The sequence below is a fragment of the Schistocerca gregaria genome, chromosome 5 (genome assembly GCF_023897955.1).
Source record: "Schistocerca gregaria isolate iqSchGreg1 chromosome 5, iqSchGreg1.2, whole genome shotgun sequence".
NCBI lineage: Eukaryota > Metazoa > Arthropoda > Insecta > Orthoptera > Acrididae > Schistocerca > Schistocerca gregaria.
Window position 1 is genome coordinate 575,718,130 of NC_064924.1, and position 18,612 is coordinate 575,736,741.

The 18,612-nt window shown below is 48.4% G+C and overlaps 17 non-coding genes across 17 annotated transcripts; all 17 read right to left on the reverse strand.

Moving 5' to 3' along the window:
* Positions 1–400: 400 nt before the first annotated feature.
* Trnan-guu (transfer RNA asparagine (anticodon GUU)) lies at positions 401–474 on the reverse strand. Its single transcript has one exon. It is a non-coding gene; the product is annotated as a tRNA-Asn (tRNA).
* Positions 475–792: 318 nt separating this feature from the next.
* Trnat-cgu (transfer RNA threonine (anticodon CGU)) lies at positions 793–864 on the reverse strand. Its single transcript has one exon. It is a non-coding gene; the product is annotated as a tRNA-Thr (tRNA).
* Positions 865–1,945: 1,081 nt separating this feature from the next.
* On the reverse strand, positions 1,946–2,017 carry Trnat-cgu (transfer RNA threonine (anticodon CGU)). The gene has a single exon. It is a non-coding gene; the product is annotated as a tRNA-Thr (tRNA).
* Positions 2,018–2,706: 689 nt separating this feature from the next.
* Trnan-guu (transfer RNA asparagine (anticodon GUU)) lies at positions 2,707–2,780 on the reverse strand. Its single transcript has one exon. It is a non-coding gene; the product is annotated as a tRNA-Asn (tRNA).
* A 318-nt stretch (positions 2,781–3,098) lies between these two features.
* On the reverse strand, positions 3,099–3,170 carry Trnat-cgu (transfer RNA threonine (anticodon CGU)). Its single transcript has one exon. It is a non-coding gene; the product is annotated as a tRNA-Thr (tRNA).
* Positions 3,171–4,251: 1,081 nt separating this feature from the next.
* Positions 4,252–4,323, reverse strand: Trnat-cgu (transfer RNA threonine (anticodon CGU)). Its single transcript has one exon. It is a non-coding gene; the product is annotated as a tRNA-Thr (tRNA).
* Positions 4,324–4,904: 581 nt separating this feature from the next.
* On the reverse strand, positions 4,905–4,978 carry Trnan-guu (transfer RNA asparagine (anticodon GUU)). The gene has a single exon. It is a non-coding gene; the product is annotated as a tRNA-Asn (tRNA).
* A 318-nt stretch (positions 4,979–5,296) lies between these two features.
* Trnat-cgu (transfer RNA threonine (anticodon CGU)) lies at positions 5,297–5,368 on the reverse strand. The gene has a single exon. It is a non-coding gene; the product is annotated as a tRNA-Thr (tRNA).
* A 1,081-nt stretch (positions 5,369–6,449) lies between these two features.
* On the reverse strand, positions 6,450–6,521 carry Trnat-cgu (transfer RNA threonine (anticodon CGU)). Its single transcript has one exon. It is a non-coding gene; the product is annotated as a tRNA-Thr (tRNA).
* Positions 6,522–7,102: 581 nt separating this feature from the next.
* On the reverse strand, positions 7,103–7,176 carry Trnan-guu (transfer RNA asparagine (anticodon GUU)). The gene has a single exon. It is a non-coding gene; the product is annotated as a tRNA-Asn (tRNA).
* A 318-nt stretch (positions 7,177–7,494) lies between these two features.
* Trnat-cgu (transfer RNA threonine (anticodon CGU)) lies at positions 7,495–7,566 on the reverse strand. Its single transcript has one exon. It is a non-coding gene; the product is annotated as a tRNA-Thr (tRNA).
* A 1,081-nt stretch (positions 7,567–8,647) lies between these two features.
* Positions 8,648–8,719, reverse strand: Trnat-cgu (transfer RNA threonine (anticodon CGU)). The gene has a single exon. It is a non-coding gene; the product is annotated as a tRNA-Thr (tRNA).
* A 689-nt stretch (positions 8,720–9,408) lies between these two features.
* Trnan-guu (transfer RNA asparagine (anticodon GUU)) lies at positions 9,409–9,482 on the reverse strand. The gene has a single exon. It is a non-coding gene; the product is annotated as a tRNA-Asn (tRNA).
* Positions 9,483–9,800: 318 nt separating this feature from the next.
* Trnat-cgu (transfer RNA threonine (anticodon CGU)) lies at positions 9,801–9,872 on the reverse strand. The gene has a single exon. It is a non-coding gene; the product is annotated as a tRNA-Thr (tRNA).
* Positions 9,873–10,953: 1,081 nt separating this feature from the next.
* Positions 10,954–11,025, reverse strand: Trnat-cgu (transfer RNA threonine (anticodon CGU)). Its single transcript has one exon. It is a non-coding gene; the product is annotated as a tRNA-Thr (tRNA).
* A 581-nt stretch (positions 11,026–11,606) lies between these two features.
* Trnan-guu (transfer RNA asparagine (anticodon GUU)) lies at positions 11,607–11,680 on the reverse strand. Its single transcript has one exon. It is a non-coding gene; the product is annotated as a tRNA-Asn (tRNA).
* Positions 11,681–18,436: 6,756 nt separating this feature from the next.
* Trnat-cgu (transfer RNA threonine (anticodon CGU)) lies at positions 18,437–18,508 on the reverse strand. Its single transcript has one exon. It is a non-coding gene; the product is annotated as a tRNA-Thr (tRNA).
* Positions 18,509–18,612: the final 104 nt, after the last annotated feature.

The window sequence follows — 18,612 nt, forward strand, 5'->3', positions numbered from 1 at the left end:
CAGTGGCACTGGCGTTGCCCATGGGGCTTCATGTAAGGCGACTGCACGTCGCTCGGCCAACAGCGGCCTACTGCAGACCGACACTTAAGAGACACAAAATACAAATCGACATCGAGAGACAGGCCCTGTTATATGGCACTCGCGACGTATACGCTCAAATTGAATGTAAATTAAACGTCTTTTGTAGTGGGCGTCGCTCCACTGCAGTGTCACACATGGTGAATAAATAGGAAAACAGTAGAACGTCTGTGTAGGGCCATGTTTTTACCTACAGTGCCACCTGCCTGAATGTGTATAAGCATCTGTGGCATCACTCCTTCGCAGCCAAATTGCCACACTAGCTGTGTATCTCTAACAAAGTTGACGTATGTCCTCACCTCGGTGACGGTTAAAACGATTGCGCCCCCGGGTGGGCTCGAACCACCAACCTTTCGGTTAACAGCCGAACGCGCTAGCCAATTGCGCCACGGAGGCGTCGATTTTGGCTCACTTTTGCTCTCTATATCAACGCAATTCGTACACATTCTGCAGGAATCTCGCAGAATGGTAGCATCTGCTTATGCCTCTTCACATGGATAACGTGCATGCACACTGTAGCGACGCTCATAAACGAATGACATTATACTACAAAATGCATACAAACCACTGTTCTGCCTATGCATTCAGAAAACCTCCTAGGCCAGTAGAATACTTGACATAGGTTGTAGAACATCCCTTTCATTCAGTGTACTGCCATGTGATAGATATTGCTCGAGGTAGCTCCGCACGTTGCAGGAAAGTTAAAAAAATGGATGCCTTCTGCGAGGTTCGAACTCACGACTCCTGGTTTACGAGACCAGTGCTCTACCACTGAGCTAAGAGGGCGGCAGCTTTGAATTTGCGAGCTATCCCCGGATTCTCACTTCATCACACTGAATCTAGCAGCCCTCGACCAGATAATTGATTTGGCGCACTGCTGCTGCTGGGAGTGTCCACATTGCCGTTCTCCAAATCTCTCGACTGTTTCGCCCTTACGATCGGCGACGACCGTCAGGCCACCAAAAGTTTGCGGTCTGCAATTCCTTGTCCTAGTGCACAGCTTGTGGGATAACGTGGCTCGACTGCGAAATGCGCCTTTAGGCTCCACTCTCTGGCTACAGTTTGCTGTTGTTCACAGTGGCACTGGCGTTGCCCATGGGGCTTCATGTAAGGCGACTGCACGTCGCTCGGCCAACAGCGGCCTACTGCAGACCGACACTTAAGAGACACAAAATACAAATCGACATCGAGAGACAGGCCTTGTCATATGGCACTCGCGACGTATACGCTCAAATTGAATGTAAATAAAACGTCTTTTGTAGTGGGCGTCGCTCCACTGCAGTGTCACACATGGTGAATAAATAGGAAAACAGTAGAACGTCTGTGTAGGGCCATGTTTTTACCTACAGTGCCACCTGCCTGAATGTGTATAAGCATCTGTGGCATCACTCCTTCGCAGCCAAATTGCCACACTAGCTGTGTATCTCTAACAAAGTTGATGTATGTCCTCACCTCGGTGACGGTTAAAACGATTTCGCCCCCGGGTGGGCTCGAACCACCAACCTTTCTTTTAACAGCCGAACGCGCTAGCCGATTGCGCGACGGAGGCGTCGATTTTGGCTCACTTTTGCTCTCTATATCAAGGCAATTCGTAGACATTCTGCAGGAATCTCGCAGAATGGTAGCATCTGCTTATGCCTCTTCACATGGATAACGTGCATGCACACTGTAGCGACGCTCATAAACGAATGACATTATACTACAAAATGCATACAAACCACTGTTCTGCCTATGCATTCAGAAAACCTCCTAGGCCAGTAGAATACTTGACATAGGTTGTAGAACATCCCTTTCATTCAGTGTACTGCCATGTGATAGATATTGCTCGAGGTAGCTCCGCACGTTGCAGGAAAGTTAAAAAAATGGATGCCTTCTGCGAGGTTCGAACTCACGACTCCGGGTTTACGAGACCAGTGCTCTACCACTGAGCTAAGAAGGCGGCAGCTTTGAATTTGCGAGCTATCCCCGAATTCTCACTTCATCACACTGAATCTAGCAGCCCTCGACCAGATAATTGATTTGGCGCATTGCTGCTGCTGGGAGTGTCCACATTGCCGTTCTCCAAATCTCTCGACTGTTTCGCCCTTACGATCGGCGACGACCGTCAGGCCACCAAAAGTTTGCGGTCTGCAATTCCTTGTCCTAGTGCACAGCTTGTGGGATAACGTGGCTCGACTGCGAAATGCGCCTTTCGGCTCCACTCTCTGGCTACAGTTTGCTGTTGTTCACAGTGGCACTGGCGTTGCCCATGGGGCTTCATGTAAGGCGACTGCACGTCGCTCGGCCAACAGCGGCCTACTGCAGACCGACACTTAAGAGACACAAAATACAAATCGATATCGAGAGACAGGCCCTGTTATATGGCACTCGCGACGTATACGCTGAAATTGAATGTAAATAAAACGTCTTTTGTAGTGGGCGTCGCTCCACTGCAGTGTCACACATGGTGAATAAATAGGAAAACAGTAGAACGTCTGTGTAGGGCCATGTTTTTACCTACAGTGCCACCTGCCTGAATGTGTATAAGCATCTGTGGCATCACTCCTTCGCAGCCAAATTGCCACACTATCTGTGTATCTCTAACAAAGTTGACGTGTGTCCTCACCTCGGTGACGGTTAAAACGATTGCGCCCCCGGGTGGGCTCGAACCACCAACCTTTCGGTTAACAGCCGAACGCGCTAGCCAATTGCGCCACGGAGGCGTCGATTTTGGCTCACTTTTGCTCTCTATATCAACGCAATTCGTACACATTCTGCAGGAATCTCGCAGAATGGTAGCATCTGCTTATGCCTCTTCACATGGATAACGTGCATGCACACTGTAGCGACGCTCATAAACGAATGACATTATACTACAAAATGCATACAAACCACTGTTCTGCCTATGCATTCAGAAAACCTCCTAGGCCAGTAGAATACTTGACATAGGTTGTAGAACATCCCTTTCATTCAGTGTACTGCCATGTGATAGATATTGCTCGAGGTAGCTCCGCACGTTGCAGGAAAGTTAAAAAAATGGATGCCTTCTGCGAGGTTCGAACTCACGACTCCTGGTTTACGAGACCAGTGCTCTACCACTGAGCTAAGAAGGCGGCAGCTTTGAATTTGCGAGCTATCCCCGGATTCTCACTTCATCACACTGAATCTAGCAGCCCTCGACCAGATAATTGATTTGGCGCACTGCTGCTGCTGGGAGTGTCCACATTGCCGTTCTCCAAATCTCTCGACTGTTTCGCCCTTACGATCGGCGACGACCGTGAGGCCACCAAAAGTTTGCGGTCTGCAATTCCTTGTCCTAGTGCACAGCTTGTGGGATAACGTGGCTCGACTGCGAAATGCGCCTTTCGGCTCCACTCTCTGGCTACAGTTTGCTGTTGTTCACAGTGGCACTGGCGTTGCCCATGGGGCTTCATGTAAGGCGACTGCACGTCGCTCGGCCAACAGCGGCCTACTGCAGACCGACACTTAAGAGACACAAAATACAAATCGACATCGAGAGACAGGCCCTGTCATATGGCACTCGCGACGTATACGCTCAAATTGAATGTAAATAAAACGTCTTTTGTAGTGGGCGTCGCTCCACTGCAGTGTCACACATGGTGAATAAATAGGAAAACAGTAGAACGTCTGTGTAGGGCCATGTTTTTACCTACAGTGCCACCTGCCTGAATGTGTATAAGCATCTGTGGCATCACTCCTTCGCAGCCAAATTGCCACACTAGCTGTGTATCTCTAACAAAGTTGACGTATATCCTCACCTCGGTGACGGTTAAAACGATTGCGCCCCCAGGTGGGCTCGAACCACCAACCTTTCTTTTAACAGCCGAACGCGCTAGCCGATTGCGCGACGGAGGCGTCGATTTTGGCTCACTTTTGCTCTCTATATCAACGCAATTCGTACACATTCTGCAGGAATCTCGCAGAATGGTAGCATCTGCTTATGCCTCTTCACATGGATAACGTGCATGCACACTGTAGCGACGCTCATAAACGAATGACATTATACTACAAAATGCATACAAACCACTGTTCTGCCTATGCATTCAGAAAACCTCCTAGGCCAGTAGAATACTTGACATAGGTTGTAGAACATCCCTTTCATTCAGTGTACTGCCATGTGATAGATATTGCTCGAGGTAGCTCCGCACGTTGCAGGAAAGTTAAAAAAATGGATGCCTTCTGCGAGGTTCGAACTCACGACTCCTGGTTTACGAGACCAGTGCTCTACCACTGAGCTAAGAAGGCGGCAGCTTTGAATTTGCGAGCTATCCCCGGATTCTCACTTCATCACACTGAATCTAGCAGCCCTCGACCAGATAATTGATTTGGCGCACTGCTGCTGCTGGGAGTGTCCACATTGCCGTTCTCCAAATCTCTCGACTGTTTCGCCCTTACGATCGGCGACGACCGTCAGGCCACCAAAAGTTTGCGGTCTGCAATTCCTTGTCCTAGTGCACAGCTTGTGGGATAACGTGGCTCGACTGCGAAATGCGCCTTTCGGCTCCACTCTCTGGCTACAGTTTGCTGTTGTTCACAGTGGCACTGGCGTTGCCCATGGGGCTTCATGTAAGGCGACTGCACGTCGCTCGGCCAACAGCGGCCTACTGCAGACCGACACTTAAGAGACACAAAATACAAATCGACATCGAGAGACAGGCCCTGTCATATGGCACTCGCGACGTATACGCTCAAATTGAATGTGCCACCTGCCTGAATGTGTATAAGCATCTGTGGCATCACTCCTTCGCAGCCAAATTGCCACACTAGCTGTGTATCTCTAACAAAGTTGATGTATGTCCTCACCTCGGTGACGGTTAAAACGATTTCGCCCCCGGGTGAGCTCGAACCACCAACCTTTCGGTTAACAGCCGAACGCGCTAGCCGATTGCGCCACGGAGGCGGTGACTTTGGCTCACTTGTGCTCTCTATATCAACGCAATTCGTACACATTCTGCAGGAATCTCGCAGAATGGTAGCATCTGCTTATGCCTCTTCACATGGATAACGTGCATGCACACTGTAGCGACGCTCATAAACGAATGACATTATACTACAAAATGCATACAAACCACTGTTCTGCCTATGCATTCAGAAAACCTCCTAGGCCAGTAGAATACTTGACATAGGTTGTAGAACATCCCTTTCATTCAGTGTACTGCCATGTGATAGATATTGCTCGAGGTAGCTCCGCACGTTGCAGAAAAGTTAAAAAAATGGATGCCTTCTGCGAGGTTCGAACTCACGACTCCTGGTTTACGAGACCAGTGCTCTACCACTGAGCTAAGAAGGCGGCAGCTTTGAATTTGCGAGCTATCCCCGAATTCTCACTTCATCACACTGAATCTTGCAGCCCTCGACCAGATAATTGATTTGGCGCACTGCTGCTGCTGGGAGTGTCCACATTGCCGTTCTCCAAATCTCTCGACTGTTTCGCCCTTACGATCGGCGACGACCGTCAGGCCACCAAAAGTTTGCGGTCTGCAATTCCTTGTCCTAGTGCACAGCTTGTGGGATAACGTGGCTCGACTGCGAAATGCGCCTTTCGGCTCCACTCTCTGGCTACAGTTTGCTGTTGTTCACAGTGGCACTGGCGTTGCCCATGGGGCTTCATGTAAGGCGACTGCACGTCGCTCGGCCAACAGCGGCCTACTGCAGACCGACACTTAAGAGACACAAAATACAAATCGACATCGAGAGACAGGCCTTGTCATATGGCACTCGCGACGTATACGCTCAAATTGAATGTAAATAAAACGTCTTTTGTAGTGGGCGTCGCTCCACTGCAGTGTCACACATGGTGAATAAATAGGAAAACAGTAGAACGTCTGTGTAGGGCCATGTTTTTACCTACAGTGCCACCTGCCTGAATGTGTATAAGCATCTGTGGCATCACTCCTTCGCAGCCAAATTGCCACACTAGCTGTGTATCTCTAACAAAGTTGATGTATGTCCTCACCTCGGTGACGGTTAAAACGATTTCGCCCCCGGGTGGGCTCGAACCACCAACCTTTCTTTTAACAGCCGAACGCGCTAGCCGAATGCGCGACGGAGGCGTCGATTTTGGCTCACTTTTGCTCTCTATATCAACGCAATTCGTACACATTCTGCAGGAATCTCGCAGAATGGTAGCATCTGCTTATGCCTCTTCACATGGATAACGTGCATGCACACTGTAGCGACGCTCATAAACGAATGACATTATACTACAAAATGCATACAAACCACTGTTCTGCCTATGCATTCAGAAAACCTCCTAGGCCAGTAGAATACTTGACATAGGTTGTAGAACATCCCTTTCATTCAGTGTACTGCCATGTGATAGATATTGCTCGAGGTAGCTCCGCACGTTGCAGAAAAGTTAAAAAAATGGATGCCTTCTGCGAGGTTCGAACTCACGACTCCTGGTTTACGAGACCAGTGCTCTACCACTGAGCTAAGAAGGCGGCAGCTTTGAATTTGCGAGCTATCCCCGAATTCTCACTTCATCACACTGAATCTTGCAGCCCTCGACCAGATAATTGATTTGGCGCACTGCTGCTGCTGGGAGTGTCCACATTGCCGTTCTCCAAATCTCTCGACTGTTTCGCCCTTACGATCGGCGACGACCGTCAGGCCACCAAAAGTTTGCAGTCTGCAATTTCTTGTCCTAGTGCACAGCTTTTGGGATAACGTGGCTCGACTGCGAAATGCGCCTTTCGGCTCCACTCTCTGGCTACAGTTTGCTGTTGTTCACAGTAGCACTGGCGTTGCCCATGGGGCTTCAAGTAAGGCGACTGCACGTCGCTCGGCCAACAGCGGCCTACTGCAGACCGACACTTAAGAGACACAAAATACAAATCGACATCGAGAGACAGGCCCTGTCATATGGCACTCGCGACGTATACGCTCAAATTGAATGTGCCACCTGCCTGAATGTGTATAAGCATCTGTGGCATCACTCCTTCGCAGCCAAATTGCCACACTAGCTGTGTATCTCTAACAAAGTTGATGTATGTCCTCACCTCGGTGACGGTTAAAACGATTTCGCCCCCGGGTGAGCTCGAACCACCAACCTTTCGGTTAACAGCCGAACGCGCTAGCCGATTGCGCCACGGAGGCGGTGACTTTGGCTCACTTGTGCTCTCTATATCAACGCAATTCGTACACATTCTGCAGGAATCTCGCAGAATGGTAGCATCTGCTTATGCCTCTTCACATGGATAACGTGCATGCACACTGTAGCGACGCTCATAAACGAATGACATTATACTACAAAATGCATACAAACCACTGTTCTGCCTATGCATTCAGAAAACCTCCTAGGCCAGTAGAATACTTGACATAGGTTGTAGAACATCCCTTTCATTCAGTGTACTGCCATGTGATAGATATTGCTCGAGGTAGCTCCGCACGTTGCAGAAAAGTTAAAAAAATGGATGCCTTCTGCGAGGTTCGAACTCACGACTCCTGGTTTACGAGACCAGTGCTCTACCACTGAGCTAAGAAGGCGGCAGCTTTGAATTTGCGAGCTATCCCCGAATTCTCACTTCATCACACTGAATCTTGCAGCCCTCGACCAGATAATTGATTTGGCGCACTGCTGCTGCTGGGAGTGTCCACATTGCCGTTCTCCAAATCTCTCGACTGTTTCGCCCTTACGATCGGCGACGACCGTCAGGCCACCAAAAGTTTGCGGTCTGCAATTCCTTGTCCTAGTGCACAGCTTGTGGGATAACGTGGCTCGACTGCGAAATGCGCCTTTCGGCTCCACTCTCTGGCTACAGTTTGCTGTTGTTCACAGTGGCACTGGCGTTGCCCATGGGGCTTCATGTAAGGCGACTGCACGTCGCTCGGCCAACAGCGGCCTACTGCAGACCGACACTTAAGAGACACAAAATACAAATCGACATCGAGAGACAGGCCTTGTCATATGGCACTCGCGACGTATACGCTCAAATTGAATGTAAATAAAACGTCTTTTGTAGTGGGCGTCGCTCCACTGCAGTGTCACACATGGTGAATAAATAGGAAAACAGTAGAACGTCTGTGTAGGGCCATGTTTTTACCTACAGTGCCACCTGCCTGAATGTGTATAAGCATCTGTGGCATCACTCCTTCGCAGCCAAATTGCCACACTAGCTGTGTATCTCTAACAAAGTTGATGTATGTCCTCACCTCGGTGACGGTTAAAACGATTTCGCCCCCGGGTGGGCTCGAACCACCAACCTTTCTTTTAACAGCCGAACGCGCTAGCCGAATGCGCGACGGAGGCGTCGATTTTGGCTCACTTTTGCTCTCTATATCAACGCAATTCGTACACATTCTGCAGGAATCTCGCAGAATGGTAGCATCTGCTTATGCCTCTTCACATGGATAACGTGCATGCACACTGTAGCGACGCTCATAAACGAATGACATTATACTACAAAATGCATACAAACCACTGTTCTGCCTATGCATTCAGAAAACCTCCTAGGCCAGTAGAATACTTGACATAGGTTGTAGAACATCCCTTTCATTCAGTGTACTGCCATGTGATAGATATTGCTCGAGGTAGCTCCGCACGTTGCAGAAAAGTTAAAAAAATGGATGCCTTCTGCGAGGTTCGAACTCACGACTCCTGGTTTACGAGACCAGTGCTCTACCACTGAGCTAAGAAGGCGGCAGCTTTGAATTTGCGAGCTATCCCCGAATTCTCACTTCATCACACTGAATCTTGCAGCCCTCGACCAGATAATTGATTTGGCGCACTGCTGCTGCTGGGAGTGTCCACATTGCCGTTCTCCAAATCTCTCGACTGTTTCGCCCTTACGATCGGCGACGACCGTCAGGCCACCAAAAGTTTGCAGTCTGCAATTTCTTGTCCTAGTGCACAGCTTTTGGGATAACGTGGCTCGACTGCGAAATGCGCCTTTCGGCTCCATTCTCTGGCTACAGTTTGCTGTTGTTCACAGTAGCACTGGCGTTGCCCATGGGGCTTCATGTAAGGCGACTGCACGTCGCTCGGCCAACAGCGGCCTACTGCAGACCGACACTTAAGAGACACAAAATACAAATCGACATCGAGAGACAGGCCCTGTCATATGGCACTCGCGACGTATACGCTGAAATTGAATGTAAATAAAACGTCTTTTGTAGTGGGCGCCGCTCCACTGCAGTGTCACACATGGTGAATAAATAGGAAAACAGTAGAACGTCTGTGTAGGGTCATATTTTTACCTACAGTGCCACCTGCCTGAATGTGTAAAAGCATCTGTGGCATCACTCCTTCGCAGCCAAATTGCCACACTAGCTGTGTATCTCTAACAAAGTTGACATATGTCCTCACCTCGGTGACGGTTAAAACGATTTCGCCCCCGGGTGGGCTTGAACCACCAACCTTTCGGTTAACAGCCGAACGCGCTAGCCGATTGCGCCACGGAGGCGTTGACTTTGGCTCACTTGTGCTCTCTATATCAACGCAATTCGTACACATTCTGCAGGAATCTCGCAGAATGGTAGCATCTGCTTATGCCTCTTCACATGGATAACGTGCATGCACACTGTAGCGACGCTCATAAACGAATGACATTATACTACAAAATGCATACAAACCACTGTTCTGCCTATGCATTCAGAAAACCTCCTAGGCCAGTAGAATACTTGACATAGGTTGTAGAACATCCCTTTCATTCAGTGTACTGCCATGTGATAGACATTGCTCGAGGTAGCTCCGCACGTTACAGGAAAGTTAAAAAAATGGATGCCTTCAGTGAGGTTCGAACTTACGACTCCTGGTTTACGAGACCAGTGCTCTACCACTGAGCTAAGAAGGCGGCAGCTTTGAATTTGCGAGCTATCCCCGAATTCTCACTTCATCACACTGAATCTTGCAGCCCTCGACCAGATAATTGATTTGGCGCACTGCTGCTGCTGGGAGTGTCCACATTGCCGTTCACCAAATCTCTCGACTGTTTCGCCCTTACGATCGGCGACGACCGTCAGGCCTGCAAAAGTTTGCAGTCTGCAATTTCTTGTCCTAGTGCACAGCTTGTGGGATAACGTGGCTCGACTGCGAAATGCGCCTTTCGGCTCCACTCTCTGGCTAGAGTTTGCTGTTGTTCACAGTGGCACTGGCGTTGCCCATGGGGCTTCATGTAAGGCGACTGCACGTCGCTCGGACAACAGCGGCCTACTGCAGACCGACACTTAAGAGACACAAAATACAAATCGACATCGAGAGACAGGCCCTGTCATATGGCACTCGCGACGTATACGCTGAAATTGAATGTAAATAAAACGTCTTTTGTAGTGGGCGCCGCTCCACTGCAGTGTCACACATGGTGAATAAATAGGAAAACAGTAGAACGTCTGTGTAGGGTCATGTTTTTACCTACAGTGCCACCTGCCTGAATGTGTATAAGCATCTGTGGCATCACTCCTTCGCAGCCAAATTGCCACACTAGCTGTGTATCTCTAACAAAGTTGACGTATGTCCTCACCTCGGTGACGGTTAAAACGATTGCGCCCCCAGGTGGGCTCGAACCACCAACCTTTCTTTTAACAGCCGAACGCGCTAGCCGATTGCGCGACGGAGGCGTCGATTTTGGCTCACTTTTGCTCTCTATATCAACGCAATTCGTACACATTCTGCAGGAATCTCGCAGAATGGTAGCATCTGCTTATGCCTCTTCACATGGATAACGTGCATGCACACTGTAGCGACGCTCATAAACGAATGACATTATACTACAAAATGCATACAAACCACTGTTCTGCCTATGCATTCAGAAAACCTCCTAGGCCAGTAGAATACTTGACATAGGTTGTAGAACATCCCTTTCATTCAGTGTACTGCCATGTGATAGATATTGCTCGAGGTAGCTCCGCACGTTGCAGGAAAGTTAAAAAAATGGATGCCTTCTGCGAGGTTCGAACTCACGACTCCTGGTTTACGAGACCAGTGCTCTACCACTGAGCTAAGAAGGCGGCAGCTTTGAATTTGCGAGCTATCCCCGGATTCTCACTTCATCACACTGAATCTAGCAGCCCTCGACCAGATAATTGATTTGGCGCACTGCTGCTGCTGGGAGTGTCCACATTGCCGTTCTCCAAATCTCTCGACTGTTTCGCCCTTACGATCGGCGACGACTGTCAGGCCACCAAAAGTTTGCGGTCTGCAATTCCTTGTCCTAGTGCACAGCTTGTGGGATAACGTGGCTCGACTGCGAAATGCGCCTTTCGGCTCCACTCTCTGGCTACAGTTTGCTGTTGTTCACAGTGGCACTGGCGTTGCCCATGGGGCTTCATGTAAGGCGACTGCACGTCGCTCGGCCAACAGCGGCCTACTGCAGACCGACACTTAAGAGACACAAAATACAAATCGACATCGAGAGACAGGCCCTGTCATATGGCACTCGCGACGTATACGCTCAAATTGAATGTGCCACCTGCCTGAATGTGTATAAGCATCTGTGGCATCACTCCTTCGCAGCCAAATTGCCACACTAGCTGTGTATCTCTAACAAAGTTGATGTATGTCCTCACCTCGGTGACGGTTAAAACGATTTCGCCCCCGGGTGGGCTCGAACCACCAACCTTTCGGTTAACAGCCGAACGCGCTAGCCGATTGCGCCACGGAGGCGGTGACTTTGGCTCACTTGTGCTCTCTATATCAACGCAATTCGTACACATTCTGCAGGAATCTCGCAGAATGGTAGCATCTGCTTATGCCTCTTCACATGGATAACGTGCATGCACACTGTAGCGACGCTCATAAACGAATGACATTATACTACAAAATGCATACAAACCACTGTTCTGCCTATGCATTCAGAAAACCTCCTAGGCCAGTAGAATACTTGACATAGGTTGTAGAACATCCCTTTCATTCAGTGTACTGCCATGTGATAGATATTGCTCGAGGTAGCTCCGCACGTTGCAGAAAAGTTAAAAAAATGGATGCCTTCTGCGAGGTTCGAACTCACGACTCCTGGTTTACGAGACCAGTGCTCTACCACTTTTTTTTTTTTTTTTTTTTTTTTTTTTTTTTTTTTTTTTTTTTTTTTTAGGGCCTCCTTCCTCCCCTTCAGCCCCGCCTTGCGCTCGCCATAAATCGCCTTCGTCGGCGTCGGCTTCATCTGCCATGATTTCTGAAGTACTTATTCTTCTGAACTATTCCGATTTCCAAACCAAAGATACTTCTAAACCTATTGCATAGTCCCGCAATGGTGACAAAGTAGAATATATATATATATTTTTTTTTTTTTTTTTAAATAGAAAATGAAAAAGGAACTCTGGTCCGCTAGAAAAACAGAAGAAAATAAAATAGTCCTTGTCGTAACACTGTTCAGTATACGTCACTGTGACATTTGAAGAAGAAAAGAGAAAAAACAAAGCAATGTAGAATGAAGGAAAGAAAAAAATACTTCTTTCATCGAAGAACGACTTCTAAAAAATTCGCATATCGTTTCCTGTAATGTCTCGTCTGTGAAAGTATGTGAAACTGTAATGCCAGGTAAAGACAGAACGCCGCCTCACTCTTGGGTTCTTGCGTCTGTAAATAATGAACATAATGACCCTTCAACCAATTGACAGAGTTCCGTTTGGTGTTCGGGTACGGCACTGAATCCGGATACAGGAAATCTTCAGGTTTAATACAAAGCTGGGAAGTCCTCATAATCGTAGCCAGTTTTCGGCGAATGCATGGCCAAACTGCTTGGACAGTGGTGCACAGAAAACGATGTTCATCAGTATCAGGCAAGTTGCACGTTAGGCACAAAGGTGAGTCAGCCAAATGTAGAGCATGAAGTCGTGAATTGGTACTTATTTTACGGTTCACGACCCTGTACCAAGAGGCTTTCACTGACGTTGGTAAATCACGGCTATGTATGTTTTTCCATATCACTGGCCAGCGATGATTGGGGTATTTGTGTTCGATGTTGTTCCTGTTCTTGGTTGCCAGTAGTTTATTATAAACTAACTTCACCACGGAAAGCTCATTTTCTGGGAGAGTTGACCGTACGTAACTGAACTCAATGAAAAAGCTCTTAAAGTGAGTCAGCGCAGGCGGAATATGTTGAACAGAGACAGGAGGCTGCAGGCAGGCCGGCGCTATTTCGGTTAACAAGTGAGCCGTTAGACTGTTCGGTAACGACCTCCACCGTTTGTAGGTGGTGCATACGTACAAAGCTCGTGACTTGGAACGAACATCTGTTAAATTTAAGCCTCCATCGGTCGTGGAGAGAGTGAGCGTATCGTACTTGACTTTAAAAATGTGTCCACGTGTGACAAAATGGCCTAGAGCGGACATCATACGCTTCGCTGTCTCCTGTGGCATGGGCAGTACTTGTGCAACGTAGTTAATCTTTGAGGTGAGGTAGACATTAGCGAAGGTGACTTTCTGCAGTTCATCAAGGCTTCTTAGGTAGTGGGTCTGCATGCAAGCACGCATACTTGCCAGGAGATTCCTATAGTTCACCGCAATTGTGTGCTGTATGTTGCTCCTGTACTCAATACCAAGGCATTTCATTTTAGAAATTAGTTGCAACTGACCGTGATGGTGCAGCGAGATGCCGCGTCCTATGTTCATAATGCCAGATTTCCTGGCATTCAACTTCGCACCCGCAACAAGTTCGTAGTTTTTGACGATCTGAAGGGCTTCCTCGACTTCACCTTCGTCCATGACCAAAAATCCGACGTCATCCGCATATGCAGTACAAACAATCTTAATGCCGTGGATGGTTAATCCTTGTAGACGCTGTGTCAAGGTGACAAGCAAAGGCTCAATGGCAATGGCAAACAAGGCCATCGACATAGGGCATCCCTGTCGCACTGAATTAGTAATATTAATTGATGCGCTCAGCTGGCCATTCACCATGAGTCGAGTTACTCCTTTACGAAGGAGCTCATGTATAAGATTGATAAAACGTAGTGGAAATCCCATGGCATGCATCGTCCGGATGAGAAACTGATGGTTTACTCTGTCGAATGCCTTTGAAAAGTCAAGGGAAACTAGCGCACACCGTATCTTACACGCATCTGCAATGGCTATAACGTCCCTGTATTGAGACAAATTTTGGAAGATCGTCCTACCGACACCTACACTGGTCTGGTACTGACCAATGACAGTATTCATCAACATTTTCAATCTATTAGAAATAATACGTGCTAAAATTTTGTAGTCACTGTTCAGTAAAGTAAGCGGCCGAAAATCGTCAACAGAACTGCACATTGGGCGTTTAGGGATTAAAACCACGATGCCTTCCACGAGAGCCTGAGGAACATTAAAATCTGGCCGTAAAATTTCATTAAACATACTCAACAACTTGGGCTTTAATTTGTCGCAGAAAGTAAGATAAAATTCGGCAGTGAGACCGTCGGGTCCCGGCGATTTATTTTTCGGACTTCGTGATAGCGCAGAATCCAATTCGTCTTCATCAATTTCTCGCATGAGAGTTTCGACTTCAGCAGCACCCAAAGTCCTTTGCAAGTTATTGAGTAATTCATCGTGAGTTCCATCGTCGGTATGTGTCGTTGTCAGGAGACCTGCCAAGTGATTGTGAAGTGCGTTCCGTATGTCTTGTTGCCGCGTGAGCGCAACGCCTTCACTCAACTGAAGACGAGTTATTAATCTCCGCCGCCCCCTCTTATTTTCACGAATGACGTGAAACATGGATGTCATTTCGTCGTCTATCACATTCTGGGGCCTGGACCTTATTTGAAAGCCTTCTGCCTGCTGCCGCTGAAGTTTTAATAATTTTGCCTTAATTTTTTTAATCTGCATAAAATTTTCAGGTACAGTCACATCGGACTGGTAAAGCTCCCTGAGACAAGTAAAATAAAACTCAGACGTTTGCCGTTGCCACCAGGATTTGTCCCGAGCGTAGCGTTTAAACATTTTTGATAAAGTTGGTTTGGCATGTGTTATCCACCATTCAGTAACGGAGGCATACTGTGCAACCCGTCGTTCACATGCCTCCCATGTTTCGTTAAAGACACGGTGACAGTCAACATCGTTAAGGAGAGCATTGTTAAGTTTCCAGAAACCTCTGCCGCGAAATGTGCCTTGCTTGACCATGTTAACAGTACAAATATATGCGGCATGATCGGAAAAAATTGTGGGCCAAACTTCGGATTGGAGGACTAGAGTCTTCATACACGCCGATACATAGATTCTGTCTAGCCGGCTTGCAGAGTGGTTCGTGACATGAGTGAACCCAGGTGCCGCTCCGTGCGTATGCTCCCATGTGTCAATGAGGTTCATTTCTTGGACGATACGTTCTAGTTCTCCAGATTTGTTAAAATTAGGCGTCTGGTCTTTTGGACTTAAGACACAATTGAAGTCACCCGCAAAAATTATACGATCGTAGGTTCCCCTAAAAAGTGGGACTATGGCGCTTGTGAAGAACTCAGCCCTAGCACGCCTATTGCTACTGCCGGACGGGGCGTAAACATTGATTATGCGTGTCCGATGGAAAGTGACAGCGATCCCTCTATGATCAGGCAGTTTTTCTACGTCGGTCGCTACAATCCCTTCTTTTAACAGAATCGCCGTCCCTAAATTCGCACCGCTCCCGGAATTGGAGAGAGTAGTATAACCAGTTATTCGGTCAAGTTCAATCCCAGCGACTTCTTGAAGTAACAGAATATCGATATCCGCTGCGTATACAAAATCTTGTAAATTACGGAGCCGCCAGCACGACTGTATCTTATTGATGTTTAACGTGGCAATTTTATAGGCTTGGGGCTCGTTCATGGGAGAAGGCACATACTATTAATTAAACAGTCTTAGAAGGATGGCTAACGAAATTGAGGCCAAGCGCGTCAGTCGGAGTTCCTGTAGTTCCCGGTACGGTTGGTGTATGCTGCTCTGTGGGGGGTGCCGAAGATTCCGTCTCAATGGTCCGCATGACAGCCGCATCATTGCTCGCATCCAATACTTCCATTTCCCGTGCCCAATTCCCAGTGAGAGTGGCCTCTGACAAAAGCGATCCTGCGTTTCCTTGAGCGTGGGTATCCGGCAAAACGACTCTACTCGAGGTATCACTATCTTCCACCCGTCGTGGATTCACAGGGGGAGACACTACAGGATCAATGTCCATTCGACCAGACGCAGGGAGACCAACTTCAGAGGGTTCAGAAGTGTTCTGACACATTTGGCTGCTTATTCGTTACGCTTTGTCGCGGAGCTGTGGGGCGAGCTGATTGGCTCCTTGATGTGCAAGTCTCCGCTTCTTTTTGGAAGGCTTCCTGTTAGGGTTCGCAGTATCATCAACATCCGAAGTGGACTGTTGACTCTGGGGTTGATCCGCCGGGAACACAGCGTCTGCTTCATCCTCAGTACCAGTGGCATCAACCACTGGGGAGTCATCCGTCGTTACCTCCATCTCTGAGTGTGGTAGCGGCGGTGCCGCGTCAGCACTCGGTTCTTTGACGTTATCGGCCAAAACATCGTTCAAACGAGGGGCATCTACAGGCGGGGTCGCGGGTGGAAGACCAGAAGCCGCGACAGCGTATGTCAGTGGCAGTGCCGTCGTCACAGGGGGGCTAGCGGCTTCACCGACAGGTATCTGCGTCACCCGTCTTTGTATACATTCAGAGCGCACGTGGCCGGGCGCACCACAGCCGGCACACGTTTTTGGCTGCCCATCATATATGACAATTCCGCGATGTCCACCTACGTAAATATATGAAGGTATGTGCTTCTGTATATCGATCTTAACCTGCCTGACGCCGTTAAGCACCGGAAATTTGTGGGCTTTGGACCAACGCTCCGCAAAATTGTTAATGACCCTCCCGTAAGGTGTCAATGCAGAATTTATTTGCGCGGCTGTTATTTCAAACGGGAGTTCGAAAATACGTGCCGTCCGGATGCCCAGTCCAGCATGCGTAATGCTGACGTCACTGACGGTACCATCGCTATGTTTAAACTTCAGTACACCTCCACTGGACTCTACAATTCTATCACACAGTTCAGAGGACGTTAATTTCACATAAACAACACTAGTCACGATAGAGAAATTTATCCCCACAATGTCATCAAAAGTAATCTTAGCTGTTTCCTCTAACCATGCTTCAACTTCAAACGAATTTGGTTTCGAAAAATTCCTATCAAAGGTAAACTTCAAGGTATCTTTCCTGTTAGTCGGATTCATAATTCCATATCAGATCCTACAGAACGGAACGAATACTAATAAGCAGACGCTGTAAGCACGCGACTCACCGCCTGACGTAAACACTTCCTGCCGCAGCGCGCTGGCCCTGGAGGTCCGCTCACCACCGCTGCCGCAGGCAGACTGACCACTGAGCTAAGAAGGCGGCAGCTTTGAATTTGCGAGCTATCCCCGAATTCTCACTTCATCACACTGAATCTTGCAGCCCTCGACCAGATAATTGATTTGGCGCACTGCTGCTGCTGGGAGTGTCCACATTGCCGTTCTCCAAATCTCTCGACTGTTTCGCCCTTACGATCGGCGACGACCGTCAGGCCACCAAAAGTTTGCGGTCTGCAATTCCTTGTCCTAGTGCACAGCTTGTGGGATAACGTGGCTCGACTGCGAAATGCGCCTTTCGGCTCCACTCTCTGGCTACAGTTTGCTGTTGTTCACAGTGGCACTGGCGTTGCCCATGGGGCTTCATGTAAGGCGACTGCACGTCGCTCGGCCAACAGCGGCCTACTGCAGACCGACACTTAAGAGACACAAAATACAAATCGACATCGAGAGACAGGCCTTGTCATATGGCACTCGCGACGTATACGCTCAAATTGAATGTAAATAAAACGTCTTTTGTAGTGGGCGTCGCTCCACTGCAGTGTCACACATGGTGAATAAATAGGAAAACAGTAGAACGTCTGTGTAGGGCCATGTTTTTACCTACAGTGCCACCTGCCTGAATGTGTATAAGCATCTGTGGCATCACTCCTTCGCAGCCAAATTGCCACACTAGCTGTGTATCTCTAACAAAGTTGATGTATGTCCTCACCTCGGTAACGGTTAAAACGATTTCGCCCCCGGGTGGCCTCGAACCACCAACCTTTCTTTTAACAGCCGAACGCGCTAGCCGAATGCGCGACGGAGGCGTCGATTTTGGCTCACTTTTGCTCTCTATATCAACGCAATTCGTACACATTCTGCAGGAATCTCGCAGAATGGTAGCATCTGCTTATACCTCTTCACGTGGATAACGTGCATGCACACTGTAGCGACGCTCATAAACGAATGACATTATACTACAAAATGCATACAAACCACTGTTCTGCCTATGCATTCAGAAAACCTCCTAGGCCAGTAGAATACTTGACATAGGTTGTAGAACATCCCTTTCATTCAGTGTACTGCCATGTGATAGATATTGCTCGAGGTAGCTCCGCACGTTGCAGAAAAGTTAAAAAAATGGATGCCTTCTGCGAGGTTCGAACTCACGACTCCTGGTTTACGAGACCAGTGCTCTACCACTGAGCTAAGAAGGCGGCAGCTTTGAATTTGCGAGCTATCCCCGAATTCTCACTTCATCACACTGAATCTTGCAGCCCTCGACCAGATAATTGATTTGGCGCACTGCTGCTGCTGGGAG